Consider the following 24,677-nt stretch of genomic DNA (forward strand, 5'->3'; position numbering starts at 1 on the left):
CACGCCTCTCTCGCTCCTCCTCGGAAACGCCGTCCGTCGCTTCCTGGGTTCCTCCTCTCCTTGACGGGGATCGGGACGTCACGTGGGTTTGGGGCTCCTCCCCCTTAAAGGGATACAGTCCGTGTTCCTCGGTGCCCCACCGGTGTCCGTCTTCTTCCTCTTCGGGCCAATCGGGCTGCTGCAGAGAAGGGACAGAAGTGGGTAACAGGGGGGCATGTGTCCACCAGTTCGTGTTCTCTGATTGTCCCGGGGGCGTATTACCTGCCCCGTCACAGTGAGTGAGTGAGGGACGATTTATATAGCGCAACTTAGCCCATGGGCATCAAGGCGCATAGAGATGGTATGGCTGTTTGAAAGAGGGAAGTGTGGTCCACATTTTCGGGGCGAGGGAGAAAAAAGCCCTCCCGCCCCATCTGGCTTTGGAGACTCGAGGAACAGAAAGAAGGTTTTTATTGGCCGAGCGCAGTGCCCTACCGGGAGCATAGAGGGACACAAGGGATCTAATGTCTTCAGCACCGGACCCATGCACAGCGCCATGGGTGAGACATAGGACCTTAAACTTTATCCTGGCCTGCATGGGGAGCCAATGCAGATTTTTCCTAATAGAGGAACCTGATGATAGCCTAGGGGCGTCGACAACAAACCTGGCTGCTGCATTCTGCACTATTTGAAGGCGTTGGACCAGTCTTTTGTTAATTCCTAAATATAGTGCATTGCAGTAGTCTAACCTAGAGGATATGAGGGCCACCGTGACCTGTTTTCGAGCCTCAGAGGAAAGGTAGTGTACGATCTTTCTCAAGCATCTTAGGATCCCACAACAGGTTGAAACCGTCCTGCTGACTTGTTTGTCGAAGGAGAGCATGGTGTCAAAAATTACACCCAGGTTGCGGGCAGACTGAGAGGGCGTGGGGCAGGCTCCAAGAGCAGAAGGCCACCACTCCATCGACCAGATCTCCTGCTTGCCTCCGAAGATAAGAACTTCTGTGTGCCTGCGCTCAAGATGTTTTAGGGGTCGCCTCACACTGGGAGTGATATTATTTATCCTAAGGACCATTGGTGCGAGCGAGTGCAAACATATGTACCAGAGCAGGTAAAAGCATTTTACAAAGTGGGATTGTAGAGGAGTAGCACATTTATTTTGTGAAAAATCACTTTTCTGAAGCTACTGATGTTTCATTTCAAGCTTCAGGCCACAAACTTATCTCTACCATTTTAAAGCCACATTTATTAGGGATCATTTAAGGGCTATTCGTTCTCTCCCACTAATTATACTTAAGCAGGAAGATCTGGGTTCAGTGTCCCCTGTGGGTGAGGTCGATAATGAAGGCGCATGGGCCTCTGGTCATTCCAAGGCCTCAAAGAATTCCAAGCATTCACTGCATGTGGAAGTTGCATGCTTTATTCGCTGATTGTCAAGAGAATTACACCAAGAGGAAATCAGCTCCTGGAAGAATGAAGGGTCCCAGTTTGAGCCCCAAGCTGACGATTATTCAGATGAACGGGAAATAAATTCCCAGGACTTTGACTGTTTGGGATCTGACGTTGATTCTGGCAGACAGCCTTACGATGCTCCCATTAGTGGCAAGGCAATATAAACAACCTTTGGAAGAAGGGTCAGATGACGGGGTGAGCCCTCCGAACAGGCGGCCAAGCATGCCCTCTTGGAAATACTGCCCTGGAAGAATTGGTCCATCGCAGGTGAGCAGATTGGGCCTCTTGCCCTACAGCGATCCTACATGTTCAATCCCGGCTCCACAAAGCCCTTGAAATCTTGGATTTAGCAATCGTAGTAAAAGACGAAGATCTGGCAATAAACACTGACGTGCAGTGGGTTATATGCCTGCTTGGCAATGCAGGGTTGATCCCAAACTTGGTGATGTTATGCCCTCAGAGGGTGGACCTGTTGCAGAGGGGTCCCTGTAGGAAGGTGGCTACCTGACTATGGTTACCCCAGATTTTTTGACTTGTGTTTAGCTGGTTTTTGACTTAGTTGGTCTGGTTCCCTGCTAATCAGGGCCCCAGGCTATCTGCTCTCTCTGTAAAATGGATTCCATGTACCCTAGGTACATACCACAATTGGAAATGGACTCCTTGTCAGCCCCTGTACCATGCACTATAGGTGCCCAGGTGTTAACTTCTTCTTCCTCAGGATCAGCGTGTAGATATAAAGGCCCCCTTCAGATCTATCCAAACCCAGCTTGCTATAACAGCCTTGGGCTAAGGAAGGATCAGATGAGGGCTGAGGGAATAAACGGGAAGGGAAGGAAGGGGACAGCGGGGAGGGAGAGCTGGAAGACAAAGAATAAGAGGTTGGAAACGTTTTTGTACGTATAATCTGCTCTATCAGATAAGGTCGATTTATACTCTCCCTACCTTGATAATAGAAGGAATGGCTGCTATACTCAGGAGATACCTCTCTTCTAGTGATAGCTGGCCTTGGTATCCTAACGGAATCTTCCCCTCTGAAACACACAATATGATTCAAAAGGTAAGTACACATGTGCATGGGACCCTACCATCTATCATAAGTAAGTCGAGACTCGTAACACACCTACCCTTCTTCCTTTCCCTTCAAGTCACAAAAGTGGGGTTCTAGGAACAGTGCCTTAACAGAAGTCAAACTTAAAGATGGGGGTTACGTCACCCAAAGAAAGACAAGAAAACGAGTACCTTTTTGTCTGGAGACTCTTGCCAAAAACCTCAGCAAGGATGATTGCGGGCGCCTGGTTGACCTCACCAAGACTAATTCCCCTATGGACACAGACGATGCAAACCCTCTGCAATAGCCGAGGAAAGAAGGCTCACCAACAGAGGGTTTGGTTCAGTGAAGACGGACGAATAACAAACAAGGAACCACTTCCGCAATAGCCGTGGAAAGAAGGCTCGCCAACAGAAATGGTAAGGGAATCGTGAGGTGACAACTCCGTTTCCGCATGAGCCGAAGAAATAAGGCTCGCCAACGGAAACGGAAGACTCCCCTCGCGCACCGTTAAGCAATAATACCCCTCCGCAAGAGCCGAAGAAAGAGGCTCGCCAACGGAGGGAACGGGAATGATGCGCCTGACTGCAAGCAAAGTCAATAGCTCCACGGAGTAGCGGTTACCTCACCGCCTGCTCTGTAGCGCTCCGAGAGCCTCTGCAACTCCTCCAGGGTACAACAATGTGGAACACGGACAACGGACTGGCCAAACACTTACGCAGAAACCAGGTCGAACAAGATACATCCGGGTCTAGATTCAGGATATCCGACACCGGGCCAAGGAAGTGGTTGCCTAAATACCCCGCCTCCTGCCGCTAAGCATTCTGGGCAATGTAGTTTCATGCCCCGGCAGCTTCTCAGTGAGGCGCGAATCGGACCATAACAGTGCATCCCCCTTCACCTAGAGCGCCGAACTGGACCAGGACGCAATGGATGCAGCTTATGAAAGTCGCTCAACAGACGGGGAGCATGCACTCCGGATGCCGGCTCCCAAGAGTTCTCCTCGGGCCCGTATCCTTTCCAAGCCACCAGATAACTCAAACCCCTTCCACGCCACCTTGAGTCCAGGATACCACTCACTTCGTACTCCACCCCATCTGGAACAGCCAATGGCGGAGGCAGCCAACGTACGACAACAGCTGCAGGCTTCAGCAAAGACACGTGGAACACAGGATGAATTCGGAGATGTTGAGGCAGTTTCAGTTTCATAGCCACCGAACTAATGCATTGCACTATAGGAAAAGGTCCAATGTATCTAGGATTGAACACGCTGTATCTCTTGAATCGGAAATTTCTGGTCGACAGCCATACTCTGTCCCCCACCTGGTACAGCGGGCCTGGACGACGTAGTTTATCCGCCGAGGCTTTATACGCCACCTTGGTCGCTTTCAGATCATCCCTGACTCTCACCAGTATGTTCTTTAATTTTGCAATCCTCCTAGCTGCCTCAGGTACCAAATCTTCCCTAACCGGCTGCAAGAAAGGTAGAAACCTCGGATGACGGCCGTACGTGCAGTAAAAAGGGGATACCTTGATGGCCGAATGCGTGGCGTTGTTGTATGCCACCTCAGCCAACCACAGAAATTCCACCCAGTTGTCTTTCCCTTGGGATACAAAGCACCGCAAATACTGCTTCAAAGTTTGGTTGAGCCGCTCGGTCTGTCCATCAGTTTGTGGGTGGAAGCTTGTGGACAGAGCTGTCTCGATATGCAGTGAGGAACACCAAGACTTCCAAAACCTGGCGGTGAATTGAGAGCCACGGTCCGAGACTATGACTGCAGGCAAACCGTGCAAACGCACTATATGAACCATCAGCAACTGCGCCAGCTGACCTCATGAGGGGACCTGAGGGCAGGCGGATGAAGTGGCCCATCTTAGTCAGGAAGTCAATGACCACTAACACTGCTGTACATCCCTGATCTCTGGGCAAACCCACCACAAAATCTAAAGAGATGCGTTCCCACGGCACTGAGGGGGTAGGCATGAGACAAAGAAGACCAGCGGGACGCCTATGATCTGCCTTTACGGTGGCACAAACGGTACATAACGAAATCCATCTTTTTACATCTGCCCCTACAGACGGCCACCAACATTTGCGAGTGATCAGTTCGACTGTTTTCTCCACCCCCATGTGTCCAGCACTAGGTGAGGTATGACACCACGAATACATCTGTTTTCGTAGTGGTTCTGTAGGGATCAACAGCCGTCCTTGTTTGACAGGGAATCCGTCCCTTACTTGCCATTCCGGATGTACCTGCAACCATCTCTTCCAGTGCTCCGACTCGAAGCCCCGGCGTATCCCCTGCAGAAAGGCATCAGGTTGGATGGCCCCTATCACTCTAGAAGGATTCACAATGGAGGTGTCTATTCCTTTTATGGGGGTTTTCGAGGATGACTGGCATGTGAGTGCATCCGCCTTTCGATTATCCACTCCTGGACGAAAGGTGATGGTAAAGTTAAATTCTGAAAAGAATAGCATCCACCGAAGTTGCCTCGGGGACAAATGTCGTGCAGCAGACATAAATTGCAAGTTCTTGTGGTCGGAATAGACCGTCACTTTATGTTTGGCACCCATCAGAAAGTGACGCCATTCGGTGAAGGCGATCTTGATAGCAAAAAGCTATTTCTCAGCAATACAGTAGTTACGTTCCGCCCCATTAAGTTTCCGGGACATGTATGCCACAGGATGCAAGAGCCTTGTCTGTTCGTTCCGTTGGGACAGAACAGCCCCTATTGCCACCTCGGAAGCGTCTGCCTCAACGATAAACGGCAATAAAGGGTCAGGGTGCATTAACACTGGTGCGGACACGAACGCTTGTTTCAATTTTACGAAGGCCTCTTGAGCTTCCTCATCCCACACGAATCCTTGATCCTTGCGCAATAACCTGGTAAGGGGTGCCACCACTCCAGAGAACCTGTCTATGAAGCGGCGGTAAAAGTTAGCGAAGCCCAAGAAGCACTGGACATCCATAATGTTCCTCGGCACTGGCCAATCACGCACCGCCTGTACCTTCCTCTCAGACATTTCTTGACCCTGAGGGCTCAGCATAACCCCCAGAAACTCTACGGTAGACACGTGAAAGTCGCATTTGGACAGTTTGCAATACAATCTATGTTGACGCAGAATTGTCAAGACAGCTTTAACGTGTATTTCATGCATTGCCTCTGTTTCCGAATAGATAAGAATGTCATCTATGTATACTATGACGTACCGGTCGAGAATCTCCCGCAGCACATCGTTGAGAAAAAACTGGAACGCCGCAGGGGCGTTACATAGCCCAAACGGCATGACCAGGTATTCGAATAGCCCATACCTGGTCTTAAATGCCGTCTTCCATTCATCTCCCGACCTCATCCTCACTAAATGGTACGCCCCTTTTAGGTCCAATTTAGTGAATATCTTTGCTTTCTGTACTTGTTCCAACAACACATTAATCAGGGGCAGCGGGTATCGATTCTTGACTGTTATCTTATTGAGGGCCCTAAAATCCACACACGCCCTCAATTCCCCGTTCGCTTTTGGAATGAAGAAAAGAGGAGATGCAGCAGGTGATTTGGAAGGACGTATGAACCCCAATTCCAACAGTTTGTCCAGGTATTGTCTTAGATGGATGTTTTCGGGTTCGGTCAAGGCGTACAGGCGTCCTGATGGCACCACCGCCCCAGGCACTAGATCGATCTGACAATCGTACTGTCTATGGGGGGGTAGTTCTTCCGCCAGCACCTCGTCAAATACCTCATGATACTCGCTATAGACTTCTGGTAATACCACCTCTTTTTCAGCCGCAGTGGCCACACAATTACCATTAGCAAGGGAAAAAGAGGGACTCTGAGTATCACTAAAACAGTGTTCCCTACAAAAATCCGAATTCATGCATACAGTGTCTTTACCCCAATCGATCTCAGGGTTATGCCTCTTTAACCAGGGTAAGCCTATGATTATACCATACTGGGGGGCTTTTATGATGCCGAAAGTGACCTTTTCACAATGCCTCCCATATCTCATTTCCGTTTCAGCTGTTCGATAACAAACGGGACCTAAGTCCAATTTTCTACCGTCGACTGCATATACCGCATCACAACTCTCGGCAGCAATAAGAGAAATCCCAATCCTCTCCGCCTCCGCCTTATCCATGAATATGCCAGTGGCCCCGGAGTCTACCATAGCACAAGTAGGGACTTCTACCATGCTGATCAACAGTATGATGTTAATGAACAAATGATGTGCCCCCACTACGTTGTTAACCATGGAAGGGATACAAACGCGACTCCAAGGAACCCCTTCATTCACCCTAGAGTCCGTCAGTTTTCCGCCGGTTTTTCCAATGCAGCGGATACCCCTTTGCCAAAACGGAACTTGGAGAACTTGGGTTTTACAGGACATTCCCTAACGAAATGCCCTTTTTTCCCGCAATACAGGCAAAGACCCTGTTTGCGTCTCTGTTCTTTTTCAACGGGTGTAAGAGCGGCACGTACTGCACCTATCTCCATCGGTTCTACGTTGGGAGCGAGAGGGCTGTCCGATGCTCTAGTAGGGCCAGATACTGGTATGGTTCTGGACTTGGCCTTGGAATCCCCCTTTCTATTCTTGAGTCTGTGATCCAAGCGTAACACCAGATTTATTAAATCTTCACAGGACGCAGGCTGGGGATCAATTTGAGCAATAACATCTTTCATTTCCTCGGTTAGCCCCTGATGAAACAGAGATGCCTTCTTTGCCTCGGGCCACTTGGTCTCCGTAACCAACCTCCGAAAGGAATTCAGGTATGTCAAAATGTCCTGATTTCCCTGTCGGAGTTCCAATAACTCCTTGTCTGCCGTATAGGTGTCAGCCCGTCTATCAAACACCTTGACGAACTCTTCCCTGAAAGCCTCCCAGTCATGTATCAAGGGATCATCCCGTTGAATCAGAGGAACCGCCCATTGAGCCGCATCCCCCACTAGGTATGATATCACAAACGCTACCTTGGACTGATTCGTGGGATAAGAGTGCGGCTTGCACGTGAAATGCATCATAACTTGTGTCAGAAACACTTGTACTGTACCGGCATCCCCCTTAAACCGTTCTGGGTTGGCAAGTGGGACACTGGCCGGTATTTCGATTACCACTGGACTGGGAGGGTTAGAACCAGAAGCCCCCGCATTAAAGGGATTTCTCTGTATGGTGTCTAACCGATTGCGTAACTCAGTGGTTTCCTGTCTATAGGATAGCAGCTCCGCCTGTACTGTTATCAACGCAGCCAACACATCATCAAGAGAGGCCATATCTACACACTGAACGGGAGGACGTGTAACCGTGGGTCGGATATTCTGTTAACTTCTTCTTCCTCAGGATCAGCGTGTAGATATAAAGGCCCCCTTCAGATCTATCCAAACCCAGCTTGCTATAACAGCCTTGGGCTAAGGAAGGATCAGATGAAGGCTGAGGGAATAAACGGGAAGGGAAGGAAGGGGACAGCGGGGAGGGAGAGCTGGAAGACAAAGAATAAGAGGTTGGAAATGTTTTTGTACGTATAATCTGCTCTATCAGATAAGGTCGATTTATACTCTCCCTACCTTGATAATAGAAGGAATGGCTGCTATACTCAGGAGATACCTCTCTTCTACTGATAGCTGGCCTTGGTATCCTAACGGAATCTTCCCCTCTGAAACACACAATATGATTCAAAAGGTAAGTACACATGTGCATGGGACCCTACCATCTATCATAAGTAAGTCGAGACTCGTAACACACCTACCCTTCTTCCTTTCCCTTCAAGTCACAAAAGTGGGGTTCTAGGAACAGTGCCTTAACAGAAGTCAAACTTAAAGATGGGGGTTACGTCACCCAAAGAAAGACAAGAAAACGAGTACCTTTTTGTCTGGAGACTCTTGCCAAAAACCTCCGAAAGGATGATTGCGGCGCCTGGTTGACCTCACCAAGACTAATTCCCCTATGGACACATACGATGCAAACCCTCTGCAATAGCCGAGGAAAGAAGGCTCGCCAACAGAGGGTTTGGTTCAGTGAAGACGGACGAATAACAAACAAGGAACCACTTCCGCAATAGCCGTGGAAAGAAGGCTTGCCAACGGAAATGGTAAGGGAATCGTGAGGTGACAACTCCGTTTCCGCATGAGCCGAAGAAATAAGGCTCGCCAACGGAAACGGAAGACTCCCCTCGCGCACCGTTAAGCAATAATACCCCTCCGCAAGAGCCGAAGAAAGAGGCTCGCCAACAGAGGGAACGGGAATGATGCGCCTGACTGCAAGCAAAGTCAATAGCTCCACGGAGTAGCGGTTACCTCACCGCCTGCTCTGTAGCGCTCCGAGAGCCTCTGCAACTCCTCCAGGGTACAACAATGTGCAACACGGACAACGGACTGGCCAAACACTTACGCAGAAACCAGGTCGAACAAGATACATCCGGGTCTAGATTCAAGATATCCGACACCGGGCCAAGGAAGTGGTTGCCTAAATACCCCGCCTCCTGCAGCTAAGCATTCTGGGCAATGTAGTTTCATGCCCCGGCAGCTTCTCAGTGAGGCGCGAATCGGACCATAACACCAGGGCATAGGTGCCACCAAGGCCTACCAGGGACTGCAGCATATCTTTTGCCACCCCTGGCTGGTTCTTAAATTGACACAACTGGCTGATCACTCAGCTGGGGTAAGGTGGTGTAATCAACCCTTGCTTAGATATAGTATACCTATATCTAAACCTATATCTGGACACATATAAACCTGTGAGCCACTCCTCTGGAAGGCCTCATCAATCCTGGAGGCAGAGTGTGTGGTTTAATGTGAGATGGAGCTCTAGCATGAGCTGAGCCTGTCTGCAGCCGTCGGGAACAAATCCCTAAGCTGTTTCAGGATAAAGCCATACCATATACTCTTAAGTGCATTATAATCCTCGCGGTTATATAGCAACTTTGGTTTGGCTTTATCAAAACATGTCGTGTAAGGTGTCATACGATTTGGAATACTATCCCCTCGCCAGTTCTGGCGACGGGGATAGCATTCCACCCCTCTAGAGGGGTAAGACATGTTACTTTACTTAAATGCGGTTAATTTCTAAAAGGGCCTCAGATCCACAAAATGGATGCTTCTGCCACAGACACAAGTCTGACCCCCTGAAGCTGACCGAAACTCAGCCAAAGGGGCCTGGACAAAGGGTTTCCTGTCGCAGGGAGGTGTCACACCCCCCCAGACAGGAGATAGTGGATTGTAGCAGGGAGATTTGAAAGAAACCAGACACTGCATGGGGAGCACAAGGCTGCCCCTTGCATAATCCGGTCAAACCGGTTCTGGGGCACACCAGCCCCAGTCCCAGCGCGGCCTGGATCAAAGGAAAGGGGTGTATCCACCCCCTTCCTGGGTCCCACCCATAGGAGGGGACCTAGCAGGTAACCCAGCCCCCCAGATTCGAATAAGAGTGGGAGCAGTGCCAATGCACTTCAGATTATCCTGATGAAACATAAGAAACGAAACTCTGGACCCTTCGACATCCTACTCAACGTAGAAGACTGAAGAAGCTCCCTTGTGGTCAAGGAGTGACCACCCTGTGCAAACAGGCACCATCCAGCCCTCGACGTCTGCTTTGTTGCAGTTCCCGCCGGAACTCGAGCAACAGAGATCAACGAGATTAAGCTTGCCTGCCTTCTAACAGCCCGATCCACAGTCCCTGCAGAGCTGAGACCCCTGGAGGCGACCGGAAGCGTGGGGCACGCCATCTTGGAAAGACCACGAGACGCTGACCGTGCAGCCCACGAGTGACCCTCGAAGCTGTACACCGGGGTTTGAGAAGCCCCAACCCTGAGCCACTCTTGCACCGAAGTTCAGCCCTCCACACTCGACGAGTGCTACGTGGGGCCCTTCTGCTTCTTTTGGCTCAACGCGTTGGCCCGGTCACTTGCCAGCCGGCTTGTGGTCCCTGTGCCGACGAAACTTGAAAAACGACTTGCGATTCTGGTTGCTCCAGATTTGCACCAGCTCCCCTGAAAAGGAGCCCCCACTCTGACCCTCCTGGTCCGAGTGAGAAGCAATCTCCCGGTTTCGTGTGGATTGCTTTTGCCAAGTGTTGTTTGCTCCAATCTTGAAGCCGACAGCGCCGACGGCGAGAGCCTACGTGGGACAGATTGTGACCTGCTCCTGGACGTCGCAGATGCCCCAGAGCCCACGTGACAGCGGAGAGAAGCTCCTCAACAACCACCTGATTGCGCCCAACATCACCTGGTTCCGTCCTGGTTCCACCCTGGTCACTGCTGAGTGACCCAGACTCTGTCCCCTCTGCTTTCAGGTACTTTTCGACTTCGATCCACTCTTGGATCCCACCGGACACTTCTCCTTCCCAGTGCCTGCAGCCTCTTCAGCTTCAAGCACCAAGAACCAGCGTGACGAAACCCGACACTACTTCGACCCTGTGCACCCGCTTCCTGTGGGTGAGGTAACATTGCAACGCCGGTGTTCCCACACTGGTACACACCTCTAGGGTCTGTGTCTTAAGTTTTGTCCCTCTAGGTTCAGCGGAAGTGTCCTTAAACTCTATTTGTGTAACTTTTACGCACCATTGACTAACATTGGTGCATGCGTGCGCTTTCAGCGCTGCACCCGAATCCCGCTGGCTTTTCCCGACTTCAGCATTGCTTGTCCCGACTGCTCCCAGCGATTCCCTAGGCCCTAGGCCTAACCACTGTTCGATTGGTATCTCTTATACCACTTGTTTAGTATATGGTCTGAGTGGCCCCTCGCCCTCATCCATAAATTGTGCAACTTTGTATGTTATACTGTGCTTTTGATTTAACGCTTGTGCCCCTTTATTCATAAAGAGTACTGGGGATTATTGTGAGTAATAAATACATATATTTTTATAATATATACTTGTGTGGTGTCCTTTCATTTGATATTACAGGATTGTGATTGGTAAAACAGCTCGCTTAACACGACCTCTTGAGTTAAGCCTTTAAGGCTGCTTAGTCTATGCTACCCTTAAGATAACTTGTCTATAAGGTTGACTTACAACCAGACACCATAAGGGGATATTTGGACTGATACAAGGTGGTTCCAGAATTGGAGACATCATATATCAGGCCAACTTCTCATATTGGTGAGCTTGCTGTTTGTTTTACCATTGCAATCTTTTTATCAAATTGAAAGATCACATCAAGTACCTTAGGTACATATAAATCAAAAGCTTAGCATATTTAAGTTCTACTGAACTTAGTAGTTGTAGATTAAAGGGATTAGCACACCCTGACTACAACTCACTAGCAAGGTACAGTAGGGAAACACTTAGGGGTCGATTAGGATCGCGGACGGAAACGTGTACCGTCCGCCGCGGAAGGTGGCAAGATACTCCGGACCTGTCCGCGGAAAATCCGCAACAGCAATTAGGATAAAATATGCTAAAAACGCCGATCGCGGCGTACGGAGCACACCAATCCCCGTCCGCGGCGGTCGGAGTACACCTGAGTCCGCGGCAGGCGGACGGAACAGAAAGAACACCGACCGCCGCGTACGCACATGACCGCGAATACATCCACTTCCCCCGCGATACCTGCGCAGTGTCCGTGTCCGCAATTAGGATAACTCCGCAAGTACCCCGGTAGTCACCGCCATCCACGTCCGCAGCGGTACCAATGCACCGAGAATCCGTGCTCCACAGCGGAACGCCAACACAAACAACATCCCTACTGTCAAACCAATGCCATACATTGCGACGGAAGTTATCACCAAACACACGAAAATGAACGACCACCCACCGAAAACATCCAAACCAATCACAACACACAATGATCCACCCCCAAGCACCACACAATGCACACCTGGCAACACACCCACCTAGCACCTGACTGCCAATAACCATTCAGACACGGCCAAGACACACACCATAAAATAACTCCCACCCACTCCACAAATCCTCTGCATCACTGCATAGCTGCTAGCAGGATACACGACTTAACTGACAGCAAAGACATATATCATTCACATAACCCACACCCAAACACACCCACCACACAAAGACCCACCACACCATTCCTACACACCACACACCTGCACCTCCCCATTCACGCAAACCCACACCCCGAGCACCACACACCATGGCACCAAAAAAAAAACCAAAATTCACTGACACCGAGTTAAAGGTTATGGTAGATGAGATAATCCGTGTCGAACCCCACTTATTCGGGGCCCTAGTGCAGCAGACCAGCATAGCCAGGAAAAACAGCATGTGGGACCAGATAGTCACCAGGGTGAATGCCTCCGGGAGCGTCCCGAGGACGAAGCAGGATATACAGAGGCGGTGGCATGATCTCAAGACCCGAGTGAAATCCATTTGAGCCAAGAACTATCTCCGGGCAAATCACACAGGCGGTGGAACCCCCCCGGAGCCCTTACCCTACACCGAGTGGGAGGACAAGGTGATGACCATCAAACACCCTGAGACCCTTGATGGACTTGCTGAGGGAGAAGAGGCTGGTAAGTACAAACCAAGCACCACGAGCACAACTACATGGTGTGCCTCACACAACTGTGAAGACACATCTCCCAGACCCCAACCCATGCATGCAGTCCACATACTCACCAACGTCGAAATCACTCCAACAGGCCCCCATGTTCATAGGGATGGCGGTGGTGGTGGTGGGTGGTGGGTGTGAGGGGACGGAACTACAACTCCCAACAGGCCCCCATGTCCATAGGGATGGCGGTGGTGGTGGTGGGTGGTGGGTGTGAGGGGACGGAACTACAACTCCCAACAGGCCCCCATGTCCATAGGGATGGCGGTGGTGGTGGTGGGTGGTGGGTGTGAGGGAACGGAACTACAACTCCCAACAGGCCCCCATGTCCATAGGGATGGCGGTGGTGGTGGTGGGTGGTGGGTGTGAGGGGACGGAACTACAACTCCCAACAGGCCCCCATGTCCATAGGGATGGCGGTGGTGGTGGTGGGTGGTGGGTGTGAGGGGACGGAACTACAACTCCCAACAGGCCCCCATGTCCATAGGGATGGCGGTGGTGGTGGTGGGTGTGAGGGGACGGAACTACAACTCCCAACAGGCCCCCATGTCCATAGGGATGGCGGTGGTGGTGGTGGGTGGGGTGAGTACCAGTGCAGACAGAATCGGCAACAAAATGAAAACAACCTGTCAAGTCCACATTACTCATCCTCACATTATCGTTTTGCAGGTCATCCTAATCTGACAGCTGGAACCAACACCCGCCCTCCAGACTCGCCACACACAGAAGTCTCAGGGGACGATTGGGCAGCCACCTCCGGGGCAGAGGATGATCCCGGCACAAGCAGGCAGCCAGGGCCATCTGGCTCCCAGGTCACACCTGCACCAACGACTACGGCCTCTGCCATTGTCACAACACCGGCCACTGTGACCTGCACAGCCACCACCAGCACCACCTCCACCACCACCACTACTACCACCACTTCTGCCCCTGCCACCCTGCCCAACCCACCGGCCAACGCCGTGCCAGCGCCATCCCAGCCATGCAGGGAGAGTGTGAGGCAAGGCAGAGATGCAAGGCCAGATCCGGCAGGCAGGAGCATAGGCCAAAGACGACATGAGGACACCAACACACACAATGCTGTGCAACAGTCATTGGAAGCACTGGCCAGGGTGGAGGAAAGCTATCAACGTGGTCAGGCACAGGCAGACCGGGCCCACCAGGACTTTGTTGACAACACTGCTATGTTGGGGGCCATTGAGAGGCGGCTTGGCCAACTAGTGGACATTGTTACCATGACAACCAACATGCGGATGCCATGTACATCCGCCAACACCACCCTCCCCACAACTCCACAAACAACGCCACCGCCACCGCCACCACCACCGCCACCGCCACCGCCACCTGCGGCGGATGTGGTACCTGATGCGCCAGCGCACCCAGCTGACTCCGTACCGTCACAAAGACGGAGGGGCCGTCCGAGGCTGGAAGTGGGCGAGAGCAGTGTGGAAGCAGCTGGCACACGCTCCAAGAGGAACCGAAAATGACTATAACAGTACCTGAGCATGCCATTCACCCTGCCAACTATCCGGTCCCACCTGCCACAGGCCTGCTGCACTAGGCAGACACCACCCTATGTGGTGTCAGCACGGACATTTCATCTGCCATAACCTTCTACTCTCACTCCCCCACCCCTTCACTCATTTGTAAATATGCACCTACACCCATGCACAATTTGTAAATAAATGCCACTTACTCACTCAATCATGTGTTGCCTCCATGTTTATTCACATGAATGCATCAGAAACAGATGTTACTAGGTACAGGTATCCAACTGGTACAGAATCATGGCGCTGCGGGAGTGACCTAGGGAAAATAGAAACCGCAAAGACACGTCAGGAAACATGATCACACTCATCAGAACACACTGCAGTGCAACATTGAACAACCCACACGCATCACAACAGTAATGGATGAGACGACACACATCATGGAGACGTGCATTGACCAAAAATTAACACACACACACATGCATGCATCACATTGCAGAACACAGAGATGAAGCACACCACAATGCCACAACACCAGCACACATTCACAGGGCATACCCAAGCAGCACAAGAGGAGCACACTCACAATCAAGGGAAGTAGCGATCAATGATCTGGCGCCTCTGGTCCACACCTTCCTCCTCACCACTATCCTCATCAGTTGACATGGGTGGGTCGGGAGGGCGAGGAACTTGCAGTTCATCAGGGTCCAAGAGCAGTTCAATGTTATTGCGCACAGCCAGGCTGTGGAGCATGCAGCACGCTATCACGATCTTGCATACTTTGCCTGGTGAGTAAGGCAGGGCCCCTCCAGTCTTATCCAGGCACCGAAACCTAGACTTGAGCAGGCCAAATGTTCGTTCTACCACTCGACGTGTCCTACCATGGGCATCATTGTATCTCATTTCTCCAGCTGTAGTGGGATTGCGTATGGGACTGAGCGGCCAAGGCCTGTTTGGGTAAGCCGAGTCGCCTGTGTTGGTGGAAGAGAGAGAGAGAGAAACATCACAACCTGCATTGTGGGGCACACCATGCCACACAGATATCACTCCTGTCACCACAGCATACTCACCAACAAGCCACGCTTGTGCCGGACGCAGATTAGCCATCAGTTGGGGGACAATGCTGCTCCGCATGATGTGGGCGTCATGTGCAGAGCCAGGGAATCTTGCACACACATGTGAGATGATGTTGTCGGCCTGGCACACCACCTGCACGTTGAGGGAATGGAAGTGTTTCCGATTCCTATACACCTGCTCACGTGCCCGTGGTGCAATGATAGCGATATGCGTGCCATCAATGGAACCCACAACGTGTGGTATACGACCCAGTGCATAGAAGTCAGCTTTGACCGCTGCCAACTCCGCCGCCTGAGGGAAATGTATATAGTCATGCTTGTACAGCATCATGGCTGTCAGTACATCCCGGAGTACCGTGCTGAACATGGCCTGTGACATTCCCCCGGCATGTCCAACTGTGTACTGGAATGTGCCTGTTGCAAAGAAATGGAGTGCCGACATCACCTTTTGCGTGGGTGTCATGGAACCTGGATAGGTTCTTCGCGGCAGCAGGTGAGGAGACAATAGGGTCACAAGGTCCAACAATCGACGGCGATCCAGCCTGAATTTCCGGATCACCTCCTCGTCCACCATATCCTCCAGCACAGTGTATGGGCGATAGACATTTGGAGCCCTCCTGTGTGGGAGTAGATGGAATGGAAGTCAATTCACATACAACGCATGTGTGTGCAACTCACTCACATGTCAACGCCCTCTACCAACATGTAGTATCCAGTGTATGATTGTCATATGTGTGACTTCTCTGATTGTCAGGACAACATGGATTGACGTAGCAACAATGTGCATCCACTAGCAACATGATGTTTAGCAACATGTGCAATGCACAGTGTCTCACCTCAACATTACTGCCAACCAGACATGTGACATGACCCACATGTGTAGGCCCAACATCACATGCACACATGCAAGTACATGCACACATACTAAAATAAACACCCCCCCCCCATTTCATGATGCACCAATGGCAACACCAATAATGGTGGCCATACGGATATCACATGCATGGGGACACAATAGGCAACACACATGTACAGTACACAACAGAACCCCCACCATAGTCATCATCTGACACATACCACTCACTGACAACTGATTCACAGGTGCCCATACATACGGGATCTACTGTGTAGATGTGAGGTACGACAAACTTGTGTAGGGTACTACCCGATGTGGACATGCAGACGTGATGGACACTTGTGGCTCACCGATGGCCATGGTATGGACACACATGGGATAGAGCATGACATGTGTAGCCATGCAATCACGCACACAACCGTCAGCAGGCAGCTGCAGACAATGGTACAAGGTGCATCATCAGCGAAGATTCAAACATTGACCCCGCCATGGCGGTGCACTGCTTCCGCTGTTTACGTCTGGGCATACGCGGCCCGCCTTCGACATTCACATTGTCTGCACGTGCACAGACCGTCACGCTCACACACCGGCAAGTGCATGTGCAAGGTTCCGGGACGGATGGTCGATTTGCAATAATGTTGTATCACTGGCGCCAACATGGCGGGGCACGTGTTCGGCGGGGGACGTGCAGGCCAACACATCCATTAGCTGATGTCAATGCACATGGCAGGTCATCCCCCCTTACAGTGACATTGCATCATCCAGCCTTCACCGGCCGGCCGGCCCTGCCCTGCCCAGGATCGCCGTGCCGGCCATGCCAACCACCGCCGTTGCACGGCCCTTCCACTACCGCCGTGCCAGGCCCTGCCCAGGACCGCCGTGCCGGCCATGCCAACCACCGCCGTTGCACGCCCTTCCACTACCGCCGTGCCAGGCCCTGCCCAGGACCGCCGTGCCGGCCATGCCAACCACCGCCGTTGCACGGCCCTTCCACTACCGCCGTGCCAGGCCCTGCCCAGGACCGCCGTGCCGGCCATGCCAACCACCGCCGTTGCACGGCCCGCCAGGGAACGCCGGTAGTGGAAGGGCCGTGCAACGGCGGTGGTTGGCATGGCCGGCACGGCGGTCCTGGGCAGGGCAGGGCCGGCCGGCCGGCCGGTGAAGGCTGGATGATGCAATGTCACTGTAAGGGGGGGCATGACCTGCCATGTGCATTGACATCAGCTAATGGATGTGTTGGCCTGCACGTCCCCCGCCGAACACGTGCCCCGCCATGTTGGCGCCAGTGATACAACATTGTTGCAAATCGACCATCCGTCCCGGAACCTTGCACATGCACTTGCCGGTGTGTGAGCGTGACGGTCTGTGCACGTGCAGAAATGGGAGGTGCGAACAAGGGCGGCGTGTGCCCAATAGAATGTACCGTATGCTGTGCAGCGCAACACTAGGGCCAGTCATTGGCCCATTTCCAAACACGCTTCTAGGGCTGACCAATGGCTGTCGCCGTATGCCACTGACATGGCCACAGGGCCCTATAAATGTGTCATGTGCAATACCACACATTCCACGATGACCACCGACTGCTGCCTGTGACCATCACCTCCAACTGCTGCTGCAGAGCTGACCACCGACTGCTGCCTGTTAGCATCACCTCCAGCTGCTGCTGCGGAGCTGACCACCGACTGCCGCTCTAGTGCCCTACTCCGTGACCTTGCCATATCGAGAGTCAAAGAGATCCGGTCTCGTCCCTTCACCGCCGCGGAGCTGGATGTCCTCGTGGACGGTGTGCTCCGCAACTACGGACGCCTGTACGGCGCACCCGGACAGGTGGTAAGTGCAGTGGGGGACAAGTTGGTGTGCATGAGGTGTACCATGACACCTGGGCTCTGGGATCTTGGCGGTGTGATGTGGGACCAACACATGATTCGCAATGTGCATGGCTGCTGAGAGTAACGTGTTGCCCCAATCTGTGTGACTGGCCAACTGTCCACTAACTTGCACCCTTTTGTCTCCCATCATGGTAGGTCAAGCTGCACCTTCGCAAGGACGTGTGGAGGAGCATTGCACGTGATGTACGAGCAGTGGGGGTGTCCAATAGACGACATACACACTGCCACAAACGCTGGGACGACATTTCCAGGCTGAGCAGGAAGGTAGCGGAAGTGACACTAGGGATGATTCCAAGAACGGCACGACTGGCCCGACGCTCAATGACCCCTCTCATGCACCGTATCATAGCTGTGACGCATCCTGCCCTGTCCGAGCGGTTGCGTGTGGATGACCAGCAACGTGGCGGTAAGCATACTGTCAGTGAATGTTGCTTGTGAGTGCAATGCATGTTATGTTGGCCAGACACATTAGTGACTTCCGTGAATCGTGCGTCTCGTTGCAATGCCATGTTGGTGACATTGGCGCAGTTAAAAGTCACTTTCCGGTGCGGCATGTTGAGACGGCACTCGCTAAGCAGTTGAGTGTTGATGCACATGCTGTAGTGCTCCGTCACCCCATGGCAAGACTGGTGTGCAGATGTAGTTGCTCATGCCCTGTCCGCATGCTGTACATGTCGCACGGACAACGCCACTTATTTCGTGTGAGGATGACTGGTAGGGGTGGCCCGTGTGCAGGTTGGGGGATCGAAGTACATCGTCAGCAATGGCAATAGGGATTCCGTACCAGTACTGTACGTGAGTGTGGCCGTGACTTACACCTCTTTTCTGTGAATTCAGCTTTGGCAGAGGACACTCAGCCACAGACCGAGGAGATGTTTGAAGCCAATGCATCCGGATCAGACGTCGGGCAGTGTTGGTGAGTCAGCACTGTTGTCACAGACTGGGAGTGGGCAATCAACACCTTTGGTCGGGACACAGCACACAGGGCCCACCCTGCCGCCAACTGCACCATGTACTGTTCGTGCACGCAGGAGTAGGGGGAGCAGAGTAGCGTTCGGTGCCGGAACCGCTGCCCCGGCCTCCGTGAGCCAAAATGCTCTTTGTGCTGAGGCTGTTGATCTGCTGCGACAGCTGTGTGTGGGGCAGACCAATATGATTAATGCTTTCCAAGACCACGATAGGAAGTTGGGGCAGGTGGTAGCTTTCATGGAAGGTATGCATGGCGATCTGGCTGCTCTACACAGGACAGTGCAGTCATTGGGGAACAGTGTGTCGTCTGCCATTGTACAGTCGCAGGGACTGGGTGCAACTTCTGTTCCACCATCTACAACACTGGATGTCTCAGGGGGGAGTCAATTGTCTGACCAGGACTCGAACACAGGTCATTGCACTAGAAGCAGCGTCAGCCAGCACGTCAAGTCTCGGAGGGCTCAGACACCATCCCCTAGGTCAGCTAAATCTGTTCACAGAGACAGTGGAGTACAGACATGTGATCCAATAGAGGGTTTGGGTTCAATGGCTACACATGCTGCACAGGCATCCCACACACAAGGTACTCCCAAGGCAAACCTTACTCCCAGTTCCATTGACACTACCTTGGACATGGACAGTGAGAAGAGGAAGGCACCTCATGAGAGCAGGGACACTCCCAGGGGCAGGGAGACTAGGAAGGAAGGAGCCACTCCCAAGGGCAGGGAGACTGGGAAGGAAGGAGCCACTCCCAAGGGCAGGGAGACTAGGAAGGAAGGAGCCACTCCCAAGGGCAGGGAGACTAGGAAGGAAGGAGCCACTCCCAAGGGCAGGGAGACTAGGAAGGAAGGAGCCACTCCCAAGGGCAGGGAGACTGGGAAGGAAGGAGCCACTCTCAAGGGCAGGGAGACTAGGAAGGAAGGAGACACTCCCAAGGGCAGGGAGACTAGGAAGGAAGGAGACACTCCCAAGGGCAGAGACAAGGACAGTCACAAGACATACGCACCTAAGAAGAGCACGGACACTCCCAGGGGCAGGGACACACACAGGGAGAAGGTGTGTCCTGGGGATGTGTACACCAAAGACAAGTCTGCTGCCTGGGACAGGGCACCATCCAGGGAACAGGGAAGATCCACAGACATCATTCCTCCTACGGAAATAGGACATCCAAGGGCAAAGGCATCTCCCATGGACAGTGGTGCTGTCAAGGACAGGCATACATCACCCCTTGATGCACTGCGGTTGCTGTTTTCTGGGAAACGGAATACAGATGTCTCCGCAGTGGAGTCACCCCTTACCTCCACTCCCATCAGGGCCCGTCAGGAGCGGATGGAGGTTGACCCTGTAGTAGCATCCCCCATGCCACATGTTGCAGAGGCCAGAAGGCAGCCACACAGCAAACGACAAGCTGGCTCAAGCACGTCCCCAGAGAGCATTTCCCCGCCAGCAGATGCACCTCCCATGGTGGGTGATATTTCTACCCAGTCAGGCCCACTTGCCAGTCCTGTCCTGTCCAGGGTGCAGTCACATGTCACCAAGAAACGGAAACACACACCATTGACACATGCCCAACCCGATGTCGGCCAATTGCAACTATCCCCCGCTCCCAGAGCCACCCTGCCTCCTGGCCCATACAGCCCTGTGGCTCATCATTTCAGTGGTCCCAGTGGCGCCGCTGCAGTTGACTCGCATGTGTCAGGTAGTGGCACTGTGTCTGTTGTTTGCTGTCATGCATCATGTAGTGGCACTGTATCAGTTGTGCCTCATCCTGTATCAGGTGCTGGCAGTGTGTCTGGGTGTGTGGCGCATGTGTCGGTCACTCGGGCTGTGGCTGTGTCTCACACTCCTGTTTCAGGTGCTGGCAGTGTGTCTGGGTCTGTGGCGCATGTGTCGGTCACTCGGGCTGTGGCTGTGTCTCACACTCCTGTTTCAGGTGCTGGCAGTGTGTCTGGGTCTGTGGCGCATGTGTCGGTCACTCGGGCTGTGGCTGTGTCTCACACTCCTGTTTCAGGTGCTGGCAGTGTGTCTGGGTCTGTGGCCCATGTGTCGGTCACTCGGGCTGTGGATGTGTCTCACACTCCTGTTTCAGGTGCTGGCAGTCTGTCTGGGTCTGTGGCCCATGTGTCGGTCACTCGGGCTGTGGATGTGTCTCACACTCCTGTTTCAGGTGCTGGCAGTCTGTCTGGGTCTGTGGCTCACGTGTCAGTCACTACATCTGTGGCTGTGTGTCACACTACGGTTTCTGGTGCTGCCAGTCTGTCCGATCCGGGAACTTCACGCAATCCACCTGATAGTGTGATGTAAGGTGCTGTTGTCTTCACTCACATGTAATTGGACATGGTGTGTGAATTGTCCATTGTACACAGTCTTCCACTGCTGTGGACCTTGTTACGGGTTGTTGGTGATTCGTACTTGTGGTGCCTCAGATACTGCTGTATGCCCTGTGATGTACCTGCTCCGGTGTCCACACTGCCCTGTTGGTGTTCTCATGCTGCTGTATGCCCTGTGATGTACTGCCTCTGATATACCTGCTCTGGTGTCCACACTGCCCTGTTGCTGTTCTCATACTGCTGTATGCCCTGTGATGTACCTGCTCTGGTGTCCACACTGCCCTGTTGCTGTTCTCATACTGCTGTATGCCCTGTGATGTACTGCCTCTGATGTACCTGCTCTGGTGTCCACACTGCCCTGTTGCTGTTCTCATACTGCTGTATGCCCTGTGATGTACTGCCTCTGATGTACCTGCTCTGGTGTCCACACTGCCCTGTTGGTGTTCTCATACTGCTGTATGCCCTGTGATGTACTGCCTCTGATGTACCTGCTCTGGTGTCCACACTGCCCTGTTGGTGTTCTCATACTGCTGTATGCCCTGTGATGTACTGCCTCTGATGGACCTGTGCCTTGCCAAGGACTGTTGGTGCACTTAGCCCCTCTCATGTGCTGCCTCTGATGGCCCTGTGCCTTGCCAAGGACTGTTGGTGCACTTAGCCCCTCTCATGTGCTGCCTCTGATGGCCCTGTGCCTTGCCAAGGACTGTTGGTGCACTTAGCCCCTCTCATGTGCTGCCTCTGATGGCCCTGTGCCTTGCCAAGGACTGTTGGTGCACTTAGCCCCTCTCATGTGCTGCCTCTGATGGCCCTGTGCCTTGCCAAGGACTGTTGGTGCACTTAGCCCCTCTCATGTGCTGCCTCTGATGGCCCTGTGCCTTGCCAAGGACTGTTGGTGCACTTAGCCCCTCTCATGTGCTGCCTCTGATGGACCTGCTCTGGTGTCCACACTGCCCTGTTGATTTTCTCATGCTGCTGTATGCCCTGTGATGTACTGCCTCTGATGTACCTGCTCTGGTGTCCACACTGCCCATGCTCGAGCCTACACTGTGATGTTACCCCGATTATGTGTAAATAAAGTTGTCATTCATGTGTCGTGGGTTGTCGGAGTCATTCTTGCGTGTGTGATGCTGGTGTGTATTTGTTTTTCCTTCAAGGCAGTGTGTTCGGATAAATGTCTCTCCCCCCTACCTAGGTCACGACTCTTGCAGGTGCTGCGGTCCACACGACTCAGTGGTTTCCGGTACATGTGACTCCCCCCTACCTGGGTGACGACCCTTGCAGGTGGTGCCCTCCACAAGAATCAGTCGTTTCCGCTACATGCCACTCCCCCCTACCTGGGTGACGAGCCTTGCAGGTGGTGCCCTCCACACGTATCAGTCGTTTCCGCTACATGTCACTCCCCCCTCTCTACGTCACGTCCCTTGCAGGTACTCCTCACCAGGCAGCGAAATGTTTGTAGCCTACCTGCGTCGTCCTCGATGGTGGGCCAAGACTAGGACGTGGTGGATCGCGTAGAGTATCGGGTATGCGTGTAGTGCAGGGTCCATGTCGGCGAGCGGCTCGTGGTGGGTATGGTCGCTGTGGTGAATCCGCTGTGTTCAGGCAGGTTGTTTTTCCGCGGCGCTTTTATGTGTATTTTCCGCTATCTTGATTTGGTGGACGGGCGTAGACCTCAGTCCGTACGGCGGCGTATCTGGATTGGTTACGTCCGCTGCGTGGTTGGGTGAGGTTGTGCGGCGGACCGTCATCTACCGCAGCGGACGGATTTTGACCTCTATTTGCTATCCTGATCTGGCGGACGGAGTGTCCGCGACGGGCGGACGGAGAATAGGCATGTTCCGCATACTCCGGTGCTGCGGAGGCACTTCCGTCCGCCATCCTAATGACCCCCTTAGTGTAGGTAGGTGCATCACTTACACCACACTAGAGTCATGTCTGACACAGGAAAGGCCTCAGGCTCTGCTCCTGTGACAGTTGACCTTACCCAGGCAACTCCCAGTTATGACAAACTAACCCACAAAGACTTGGTTGCCTTGTGCATATCAAGAGGGTTAAAAAGGGGCAGAAGTCCCACCAGTCCTTCCCTGATAGCCATTCTAGAACAGGATGACTTAGAAAAGGTGAATGCAGTTCCCTTAGAGTCAGGAGATGGAGTGAACCCCCCTGTAACTGATACCACTCCAGATGAAGAAGTAGAGGAGGAGGGGGACTCAGATGTAGAGGACCTAGAGGATCAGGATCAGAGGGGTAACCAGGTTATAGTTGCCAGGCTTAGCCAGGCCAACTTAAACCTACTTGGGAATGGAGAGGGCCAGCACCTCCCCAGATCCTATAACATTCTCCCAGGCAACAGAAGAGTGAGATCTCCAGCAGGGGACTCTCATATTTCTAGTGCCTCAAGAGAATCTCAGAGAGGAATGACTCCCTCTCAGAAAAAAGAGCATGAGGCTGTGATGTATTCCTATAGGGTCTGTATCGATCCCCCTATTCCTGACCCTGGTTTGGTTAATAATTGACTAGCAGCCATCCCACGGTGCAAAAACCGTTATCTGATTAAGCCACACCACGGCACAGAAACGTGTTATCTGATTAGGTCATAACGCATGCCATCTAATTAGGCAAGCACTATTCCTCCAGCCCCTGATAAGGCATACGGAGTTCTCAAAACAAATCAAACCTATGACAACCTGGGAAAATCCCGACAGCCATTGTTTTGATTTCACCGAGAACTTCAGTAAAAGAATGTGCTAACGACCAGTTCGTATGACATCCTTATTGACGTATATATGTCCATCCTTACGTCAATCTCGGCACCTTACAGGTATAAATATTACCGACATTGCCTTAAGCAAACACACGCGGTGGTGACGAGATCGGAGCAGCGAGACTTGCCGACGAGCCCAGCACAGAGCGAAGCCCACTGGCGCTGCCCCGCCTTCCTGACGCGCTGAGAAGGAGACGCTGCCTTTCTCCTGCCGAGAAATCCAGCTCCGGCGCTTCCAAGCAGCCCTTGCAGGCAGCTGGAATATCAAGACCAAAGACGAGAGATACCAGCCCTCAACCATTCTAGATCTCAGGTACAGAACTGAATA

The sequence above is a fragment of the Lissotriton helveticus genome, chromosome 2_1 (genome assembly GCF_964261635.1).
Source record: "Lissotriton helveticus chromosome 2_1, aLisHel1.1, whole genome shotgun sequence".
Lineage (NCBI taxonomy): Eukaryota > Metazoa > Chordata > Amphibia > Caudata > Salamandridae > Lissotriton > Lissotriton helveticus.